General features: G+C 40.8%; 1 protein-coding gene and 1 long non-coding RNA gene across 4 annotated transcripts in view; one reads left to right on the top strand and one right to left on the bottom strand.

The window, feature by feature from the left end:
- Positions 1-2356: 2356 nt before the first annotated feature.
- LOC106965108 (uncharacterized) lies at positions 2357-2962 on the bottom strand. Its single transcript, XR_001428554.1, has 2 exons — positions 2879-2962; positions 2357-2479 (listed from the first exon to the last, which is right to left on the bottom strand). It is a non-coding gene; the product is annotated as an uncharacterized LOC106965108 (long non-coding RNA).
- raph1a (Ras association (RalGDS/AF-6) and pleckstrin homology domains 1a) overlaps positions 2954-10168 on the top strand; it is an 81740-nt gene continuing 74525 nt past the window's right edge. For 2 of the 3 annotated variants that reach the window (XM_015061008.1, XM_015061006.1), the window contains exon 1: positions 2954-3145. The gene's annotated coding sequence lies outside the window, so the exon portion shown is untranslated. Of the gene's footprint in view, positions 3146-3424; positions 3634-10168 lie in introns of those variants that run through there. The other variant, XM_015061007.1, reaches the window with a different exon arrangement.

The following is a 10168-nucleotide window of genomic DNA, read 5'->3' as shown; positions in this document are numbered from 1 at the left end:
GGATCTCAGTGAATCTAAAGAAACCTCTGACCGGACACACTGTTGCTGCCATAACATGCCAACAGCTCAATAACCAAACAGCTAAGACGATATTCCATAGTAACACCATCAGTTCCGTCCATCATGCCATCAGCTCTGAGCATCTTCTGCTTCAACCAGCTCCACATCAGGATGCTGCCATCAATGCTGCTTGCTTTTCACCATTTAACTGTTTAACTCCTGATACATTTCAGTGCCTCTGGTAAATGTAAATTCATTTCACCACTAGGGGTCAGTAAAACAAGAAAGTGATTACTGTTGAATTAAAATGCACAAAGCATCCTGGCCGGACCTTAGACGTCAAGTTATTCTTTTTTTTAGTCCTTTCATTTGATTTATTTGTCTTAACACTACAACTAAAAACTGAAGGATTGGTTAAAAGTGGGGGGAAAGGCTTCAGGTTGAGGCAGCGTCTGAGACGAGGTGGAAAAGGAGAAATACAGGATGCAGAAAAAAAAAATATTTAATGATGAAAATAAGTCAAACAGAAAACGACTGGGTGGAAAAACTCAATTCCTTTTTCCATCAGCGATCTGCTGTAAGCGAACAGGGGATGTCCCGCTGCTGCACGCTGGAGGTTTTACGCACACACACGCACGCAAGCAAACAATTGCAGCTTTTATCATGTCTCTCTTCTTTCCTCCTCTGTGGAAATATTAAAAACTATATATATTACAGTTTGGTTCAACAGTAAACTTCCAAAAATCTCCACTATGGTGACCTTCTGTCATGTTACGACCATAAAAATTATTCGTTTACCAAGAGTTTTGAAGGGGTAGGAAAACAACGTCTCATTTTACAAAATAAAAGGAGACATCATTTTTAAATAATGACGTCTCATCTTGCCATGTAAGACCAGATCTTGGTATAAAAATATGGGGAAATGTGGGATTGTATTCAACTATCAACTCCTATATAAAATAAGGGAGGATGATGTGAAACATAAAGAGTGGCAGCTTCATGCCTTTTCCTTCAACAGGGAAGAGGAAGCTGGTTCAAACTGATGGGAAGATGAAGGAGCCCCCATAATAATAATAATAATAATAATAATAATAATATATTTTATTTATAATGCCCTTTATGTCTTGAGATCTTAAAGGACTACAAAAGACAACAATAAATAAGAATGAATAGATAAAAAGTGATTAAAACCAATATCTAAAGAAGTGAACCAAAAATTTTGCCAAAAAGAAATGTCTTAAGGTCTTTTGTGAAACAGTCAGTGCATTATAGCAACCATCTCTCAGATGGAGATGTGCTTGTAACTGCAAAGGACTTCTGGGCCAAGAGTGGGTTTTTTGAGGAGTGGGTTTGATTATGGCTGTCTTTCAGACCGACCAGATTGCCTTCATCTTCCGAAGCGAACTGGTAAACAGGGAGCTGAGTGGCTGAAGGTGTCTGCTCTGGTGTTGACAGGAGCCGGTGGTCCTGCAGTTGTCCACAGCTTCATCTGGAGATGGACGCTGTGTGGAAAGACGCTGAAGGTTTACTGGTAAAAGTTTTGTGTTGATGAGTTTAGGTGTTGCAGATATCGGGTTTACTGCATGATGATGGCCACTTCATAGATCAAAGCAGATCCATGCGTTAGACTGGTCCAGTTAAAGTTATTATCTGAATTTAATTGGGAAACTGTGGCATAATTTTAACATATCTGCTCCAAACAATCTGACTAAACCCGAGAAAGAAAAACGGTTAAAAGAATATTTTTGACTCATTCTTTTTTTTTTTCTCCATCATATAAAATCCCAACAAAACACAGGGAAGTGTGTGAACTGTGACATAATGTAAAAAATATGCATGTGATTAGTTCACCACAAGGTCTGCAACTGCTGCAGACTGCTCTAACATATTCTGAATAAATGAGAAAAACAATTTAATCAACTAAGTAGTAACTGCAACAGCAGCTGTTTGAACACAAGCAGGTGTAATACTATTACGGGCCACTAGAGGGAAGGCTTTCACGTAATATACATTTGAAAACGGATCAGATGCTGACTTCACCTCGTACCTTATACTCTATGAATAGAATAGAATAGAATAGAATAGAATAGAATAGAATAGAATAGAATAGAACAAGTGAGCCAATCGGGACTGATTGGCTGAGACCAATTTCTGGGTTGGGCAGGACGGGAAACAAGGCAGTTTTTTTGGGATCCGGAATGGAAATAAAAACGTGTAAAGTGAGAGTCCAGAACTGCGGAAGTTAAATATCTTCAGTTTCACTATAAAATATCAACGACAAAAAAAAAGGGAGAGAGAGAGAGAGAGAGAGAGAGAGAGAGAGAGAGACTAATCAAACACTTCAGAATTCACAAAGTTTTACCCTACTGAAAAATATAAATTTTATTTGCTGGTTTGCTTTTGCACTTTGAGAAGAATTTTGACAACAGTCCAGGTGGATTAGGTGCATAGTATATGGAGAAAAGAGAGGAGTACATTTCTGCCAAAAAAGAGAGGACATTTTTGAGTGTTTATCTTCAAAAACAACATTTCCAAAAGTGCAAAATATCTGACATTTGAAACTCATTTGAAAAAAAGAATAATTTTTCTAGAAAATTTCTAGGACCTTTCGGCTGAGATTTACTCTTTTTTTTATATCTGCAATGGCCCTAATTCACTCGTGGGTTTGGCAAAGCAAAGTGTCGAGTACAGCAGAGGACCGATGATGCTGCGGGCCTCAAAGGTATCATGAACATGGAAATTCAACAAGTAAAGTTTCCCCCCGCTGAATACAATTGGTTGGTATTTTTCTAAATGTTTCGGTATGTTGCAGCACCAAATCAAAGTCATTATAAGATTTTTTTTTTTTTTTTTTTGCTCATCTGTACCAGAGTCCCACCTTTATTTTGGTGGTCTAAAGCGGAAGCTGTTCGCTTGCCTTTGTTCAACTTGTAGCATCGCAGAGATCCAGTGTGGCTGGCAGCAGGCTGAGGGGGGAATCGGCACAATCTGGGATCTATCTGGGAAAAAGGGCAGTCGGTGAGCAAACCTGCTCCAATCCCCGGCGGAACCTCGACCAACACCCCGCGGAGACTTCTGCTGCGTCTCCCCGCGGCTGGCTGCGCCTTTTCCTCCCAGGAATCTCCTTGGGATCTGGATCCGCTCAGTAAGTAGCTCCGTTGCCCCTTACCTAAATATCCCAGCACATCGGCCGGGATTTGTAGGCTTTCTCTGCTCCTGCTTCTCCTTCCTGTGGAACAAACTGCAGCTGGAGCGCTGCAGAGCTGCATTGTGCTGCGAAGACATAGAGGATCATCTTAATTAGCATCCGCCGCAATAAAAGCCAATTAATGCCGCGGGGCGGCTGCATGTGAATGCAGGGGAAGGACGGGGAGGGGGGAACGGAGGAAAGGCTTCCATTCACTTCAGCTGATTTAATGTGTCTCAGTTGTGGCTGCAGATGCGGACGCACAGGCCTGATTGCTGCCTGGGAACACTGTTGTTCACTAGATGGGTGTGTGTGCGTGTGTTTGAGTGTGTGTTGGGCGCTGTATTGGGCGCCGCGGGGCCTGCGGATGGATCCCTCCCGGCCTGGAGGCGCAGATTCGCCGGCGAGCTGCAGCCGGCTGACAGAGGCCGGGCTGGCTGACACAAGTAAGGCGTGGCGTCCTGGCAGCATTACGCACAAACACACACACACACATGGGCGTGTTCGTCCAGCAGCTGGCTCACAAATCACTTTTAACATGCCCAGTCCTATCGGGTCCTGTTAGTTGCTCAGATGTGACCCCTCGCTGGTGTTTTTGGTGGCCCGGGTCGGTCCCAGAACTCGTTTAAAATGCAGCCTCATCAGGCATGCAGGCCTTCCATCTGTCTGTCCAGGTGTCTCCTGCTTCAGGAGGCAATCATCACCATGAATAAGAAATTGATTAGCCATAACACGGAAGACCATCTTTTCTGAAGCCGGCCTTCACAAAGTGATGCAGAGGACGTGTTGGCGGGACACAAGGACAATATGCAGCAATAATAAGCACAAACTTCAGAGATATTTCTGTGAAAACTACATACCTTCCCCATTTTTTTCAACATTTATTTTTTTATTGTCTTACAAATATTAAAGGCTTCGTTCTCACGTCACATATTGTGTTAACCTGTAACCTGCTAGCATAACCTGGTCAGTGTACCGCTTAGCTAATTCTAAGGTTGTTTTAATGGTTAAAAAATAAAGAGCATTGAAAATGTTCATTTTGTATTTTCACAATCAGAATAAAGGTTTATTAATATCAACCTGCATTCTGAGCTACATTTATAATTCCATAGAATTATCCAACTCAGGATTTATTAGTCTGTTGCTACAGCTTCCTAACTTTAGCTAGCAATAAACAGTTTTCGGTAACACTTTATTTGAAGGGGGGTGAATAAGGCTGTCATGACACTTTCATTAACATGACATAACACCTGTCATGAACATGAATAAGCCTTCATGAATATTTATGACTGTTGTCATAAAGCGTCATTTGGTAAATTATGACACTTTTAATACAAAGTTGACATTATTCAAAATGTCTTTATGACAACTTGACATTAACCAAGAAATCATTACTGTTAAAACTTTACCTTTAATCACATAAAGTTATCTAATTTTTAAAGTGCAATCAGTAATTCTTTTATAACAAATTTATATCAGTAATGATTTCTTGGTTAATGTCAAGTTGTCATAACAGACATTTTGAATAATGTCAACTTTGTATTAAAAGTGTCATAATTTACCGAATGACGCTTTATGACAACAGTTATAACTATTCATGAAGGCTTATTCATGTTCATGACAGGTGTTATGACATGTTTATGACAGTGTCATGACAGTCTTATTCACCCCCTTCAAATAAAGTGTTACCCAGTTTTCTTCCTGGGACTTGCATTTTTCATATTGTTTGGTGTTATGGTGAAAAATTACCTGCTGTGATGATAAATCATGATACTAATTTAGATTTATTGTGATAACGATACATTTCTAGTTGATGTTTGAAGCCCTCCTCCCCCAAAACTGGTTGTGTTGTCAGGATTGTTATTTTTACTGTTTTCGCCACTGTTTGTTCCATGAGAGCATCAGTAAATTGAAAAATATTACAATATGGTGTTACTGTTGTCACCTTAGTGATAAGAATCACAATTTTTCTGTTACTCCCTGGTGTCCAGAAGAAGCCTGTTTTAAAGTGGGTTTGTTTCTTTAAGAGCAGTATTTGTGTTTGAGGGGCTTCGACTGCAGTGACAGTTGCTTGAAAGAAGCTTTAAATGTATTTTTAATCATAGCATTTCTTATCACAATAAATAAGAAGATATTGTGATAAAATCTTTATTTCATATTCCCCACCCTTACTTCAGGCCACTAGTATTGTGTTGGAGACGTCATTGTTTTTGTAATGACTAAGTTATCAAGCTGGACCTTTTGGATTTTGAACCGTAGATGATGAAACATAGAAGAGACTCACAGAACATCTTGGACACAGAAGAGGCTAGTCGTTGTGTTGAAGTGATGAAGACTTCTGCGGTGTTTATGTACCAGAGTGTTGCTCGGCCAGCATCTTCTTTAGCTGAACAGATCCCTCCTTCATCGTTTCATTACTGTGGGTTGCAACAAATACGTTACCTGCAGCTCCACAGCGTTGCTGATGGGGGATTGTCTTTCTGCGCCGCAGCCTGTAACCGTGCCCAGTGAAGTTGAAACATGATCATTTTGACAGTGTTGAGATGACCCAGCTCTGTAACACGCTCAGCAAATTGGGGCAGAACTCAGTTCCTCCTGCTGGCTCTGCTTTGGGTTAACTGGAGTATAAAAATCCCTCCTGGCCTACTTCTACAACTGGCTGGTTAAATCTGCGCCAAGCCTGTCAATTGATCTGTAGCTTCCATTTAATACCACTTCACCTGTTTGGTGCAGTCTTTGCATTTTTTGTTTTGTTTTCTTTTTTTATTCTGATGCTCTGAACAGCTTCTCGTTTCCAAGCAATCTGCTTCAAGATCCCAACACACTGTAGTGTTTGTGGTTCTCTACTAGTTATCGTTTGGAACTGTAATAAATGGCACAAACTGTTCAACTGTCTACCTTGAAAGGCTTTTGATCTAGTTTTAGTGCTGCCGGTAATTTCCATGCTTTAAGTGTGTGCACCGATTAATCTTTGGCAAGACTTTGGGAGACTGGCGATCGACTGATGCTTGCATGAATGGTGTTTACCTCAGCCACTGTCCCTTTGTGCTCTGCCATGACTGAAAGACTCATCCACCATGTCATGTCTGCATGTGTGCAGTTATTAGTAGTCACCCCAGTAGCCGTGTTTCAATCATTTTTTTATTCGCATTTTGAAGTATTGCATTAGAAATACCTCTGATATCTGGCCGTATCAGAGGCGTGAAACGCTGAAGAAGTCCAGACCTCCGCCTTGGAGGGAAGAACTTTCCATTTTTGTGAGACGTGTGCTCCATGCTACTTTGTAGACTTTATTTTCTGTTTATTACTGCTTTGTGTAGCATCAACGAATTGTGCTGACTGGCTGATTTCCTCCACATCATAACTACTTTGCTTTTTCTTCTTTTTTTTTCTTTTTTTGCGACAACAAAAGTTCACTCAAAATTTGCATGATGGATGGAAATATAGGTACTATCACGTCATGGAAGGAAGTCATTTCAGGAATTAACAGTTCATAATGGTTACTGTAACATTACTATAACTTTACAGAATCAGCATAGAAAGTCTAAAGGCTTTCAGGTGTTCCTACATTTCCATAATGTCATATGGAAACCTATGATACCTATAGGCAGTATAGAGAGACCAGTTAACCTAACAGCCATCTTTCTGGATGGTACATGTTAGTACCCGGCGAAACGCACGCACAAAAGAAATATGTCAACATGAAGACAGAGCCTTCTTGAAGCAAAATGCCAGTAACTGTTCCACTGCGCAGCTCTTTGCCACAGTTTAAAACACCTTTGCCACCGTTTTATAGTACAGAAAAAGTTCATAAGTGTCAGTTTAATCACGCCATAACCTCCTCTAACTCCAACTCCACCTCAGTGCAGCCAGAAAGATGAGCCAGACCAAATGTCATTTCAAGTGGAACGATTAACCCAGAGAGAGGAAGAAGAAATCCCAGATTAGAGCTGAGGTTAAGTCAGATTGGACCCGAGATGCTTCCTCTTTCCAGTCTTTCTCTGGCAGATGCTGCACCAATCCGACTGAAGAGCCGATGAAGCAACTGATTGGATTTTATAGCAGCTGGGACCTTTTAAACCCAACTCAGACCAACACTACAACCCAGCTATCGAAGAAGGACTTTGAACATTCCTGGCATCTCCAAATCTCTGACATATGTCAGTTAGATCTGTTGGATCTGGCTCAGCCAGCAAACCTTAAATGGCGTAGTGGAGTCTTTGAATGACACAAGACCAGACTAAGGTAGCATTAATCAAACTGTTAAATGAAGCTGATAATTAAGACCTTCTAATTCCTAGAATTATTCTCTAGAACATCCATCATAGATGGATGTCATAACCTAAGTTATAAGATGTTGTTGGCCTCTGACCAGTAAAGGCTTCCAAACACATTATGTTGTGTATATATCAAAAAAAACATTTTACAAAGGTTTTTCATAGTGTAGATGACTGTTATCTAAATATTCTACTGAACTGGATTGTCTGCAGCCTTTGGCAATAAAAATATCACTTTCCATTAGAGCTGCATTGATCAGTGAGTGTCTGGTCCAGTTTAGGCTTTTCCCTTTTGGTTCTTGCCTTGACTGCAGGCTTTCTAAGCTGCTTTTAAATAGTAGAATCATGTTTACTTTGGAACAGCTTGTTGCATCATGCTCACTTCCACTCAGCCTTGAGTTTAGCTATAAAACAGACTTATCACTAAAGTAACACAAGCTCCAGTTTCGAAGATGTCAGATATTCACTTTGACCTTTAGTCCTCCTACTCCTTTTTTCAGTGTTGTCCATTTTGGTCACTCATAAATCCTCCCTTCACCCCATCGTTCACCGCTCCACCTGCAGGAACTCCACTCCTTGAAGATCCAAGGTATCTTCAACTCTAAAAACGTAGTGTAGATAGTGACACTACGTAGCAGCTGTTCAATGACCTGACAGTCTATTTGTCATCACAATTTCGGGATGTGCAGTACTGTGTTTCAGTAAAGCTGGAATATTCAAGGTGCCAAGCGTTTAAAGCTGCAGTATGCAACTTTAATGAAATCAATTTCTTACATATTTGTTAAAACTGTCACCATATTGTGACAGAATGTTATGAGGCAGATAATCTGTGAAACAATCAATCTCCTCCACCTCGTTCCTGAGCTTATCATTGCCGTCCAAATGTGGCCTATAACTATGTTACACAAAGAAATGCACCATTCCTGATTTAAAAGCGACCAATCAGAGCCAGGAGGCGGGTCTTGGTGCTGTCAGTCAACCTCATGACCTCGCTGCTAAATGTGCAAATGGCAGAAAAACGACTTACTGTTAAGAAAACTGTTTATCTGTCACCATCGGTGGTTATGCTAACTAGCCTCAGGATTCATAATGCGCTGTGCTAGCTGGAGCAGTGCCACACAGAGGAGTGATTGATGGGCCCCCCTCCTGGTTCTGATTGGTCACTTCTAGTTAGAACTGGGAGCAGGCAGAGGAGCTCGATTCTTTTTTCATATATTATCTATCTTATAAACAGTCATGACAGTTTGAACAAATGTGTAAAACAAAAAAAAATTATGTATATGAAAAAAATATATATATAAATATTACACAGTTCAGCTTTATCCTCAGCCTGTTTCTGTTTGGGTTCTCTGTTTGGTGCTGAACCACTGGAATGGATCCATGTCTGTTGTGGGAATATTTATTTTAATCATCTGGGGAGGCCTGCAGAGAAACAAAGACTGCAGACATCTTGTAAACATCAGCCTCCATCTCTATCAGCTGGTCTCTTCTAATTTCTCCACATTATCACCGATGGCAACAACAGGTCAAACCAGGCCAGGGACCTATGTATTTGTTGTTGTTGGCTGTTTTTTTTTCCCTCTCCCTGTCTGTCTATCTCCCACTAAGTATATGGAAAATTCATCCTCCTTCTCACAGGAAATTCCTCGTTGTCCCAAGGGTGAGACAGAGGGCGGGTGTGAGAGAGAAGATCTTCTGCAGAGGGACACTTAGGTTTGCTCTCATACATTTTTAGTTTTTCCTCTGTTCTTAAGCTGTTTAGCAGCTTTACAGACACGAGGCTTCAAGTTGTTTTGGCCTTTTAAAGGCTTTTAAGACTCGACGGTTGAGGAGCACAGAACGTCTCTGTACTGCATCAGACAGCTCTACTGCCCGACTTTCTAAAGTTCAAATTTCCAGTGCTTTTATTTTAGGTTGAAAACCAGTTTTCACCCAGAAGTGAGCTCAATGCAGCAGCAGCAGCGTTGTGGAGAGGTGCAGAGCTGCTTTGCTGTGTCAGGGCTAAGCCAGCAGAGACAGCGTAACATTAACCAGCAACAGGACTGCAGACGCTACAGGCTGACGGTCTGTAGCTGTGTTGTGGCACAGCAGCATCATTCTGTGCTGTGCCACAACACAGCAGAGAATGATGGACGGCAGGACACGACTGAGGAGCCTAAAGCAAAGTCTGCACCATGTTCCTCAACTTGTTGCAAGATGTCAGGATGAAGATGGAAAGGCAGTATGAGAAACTCTGAAGCAAACAGCCCCAACATGCTGCAACAAGAAACCCGACCACACGAAGCTGTGATGAAGGTTCAGAGCTGTGGAACTACAGTTAGGGAAACCTGCGTGCAAATTTTTCTGGACAATAAGTTGCCCCAGTAATTGTTACGATAAACGATGATGTTGTTTTTCCAGAACATTTTCTAGTAATATATTGCTAATTAGCATGATGATGCAAGTTTGCCCTCTAAGAGACTAATATAATTTAATTCTGTAAAGAACACTGGAACTAGAATATATTTTAAATATTCAAAATAAAAACACGACAACGGAAAGCAATTGATAAAATGAAAATAAAACCCCACACACAACCAACGCTGTAAATAAAATGGATCATGACTTCTCTGTAAACAAAATTGCCCTTCAAAAAACATTAATCATCAGAACTGAAGTGATCAAGCTACTTTTAATTTATCATGCATTTAGGTGTTGGTTATCT

This window comes from Poecilia latipinna, unplaced genomic scaffold (assembly GCF_001443285.1).
Source record: "Poecilia latipinna isolate Pla-1442-1.1 unplaced genomic scaffold, P_latipinna-1.0 Scaffold1766, whole genome shotgun sequence".
NCBI classification, from domain to species: Eukaryota; Metazoa; Chordata; class Actinopteri; order Cyprinodontiformes; family Poeciliidae; genus Poecilia; species Poecilia latipinna.
The sequence above is the reverse complement of the archived record's forward strand: the minus strand, read 5'-3'. Positions and strand labels throughout refer to the sequence as shown.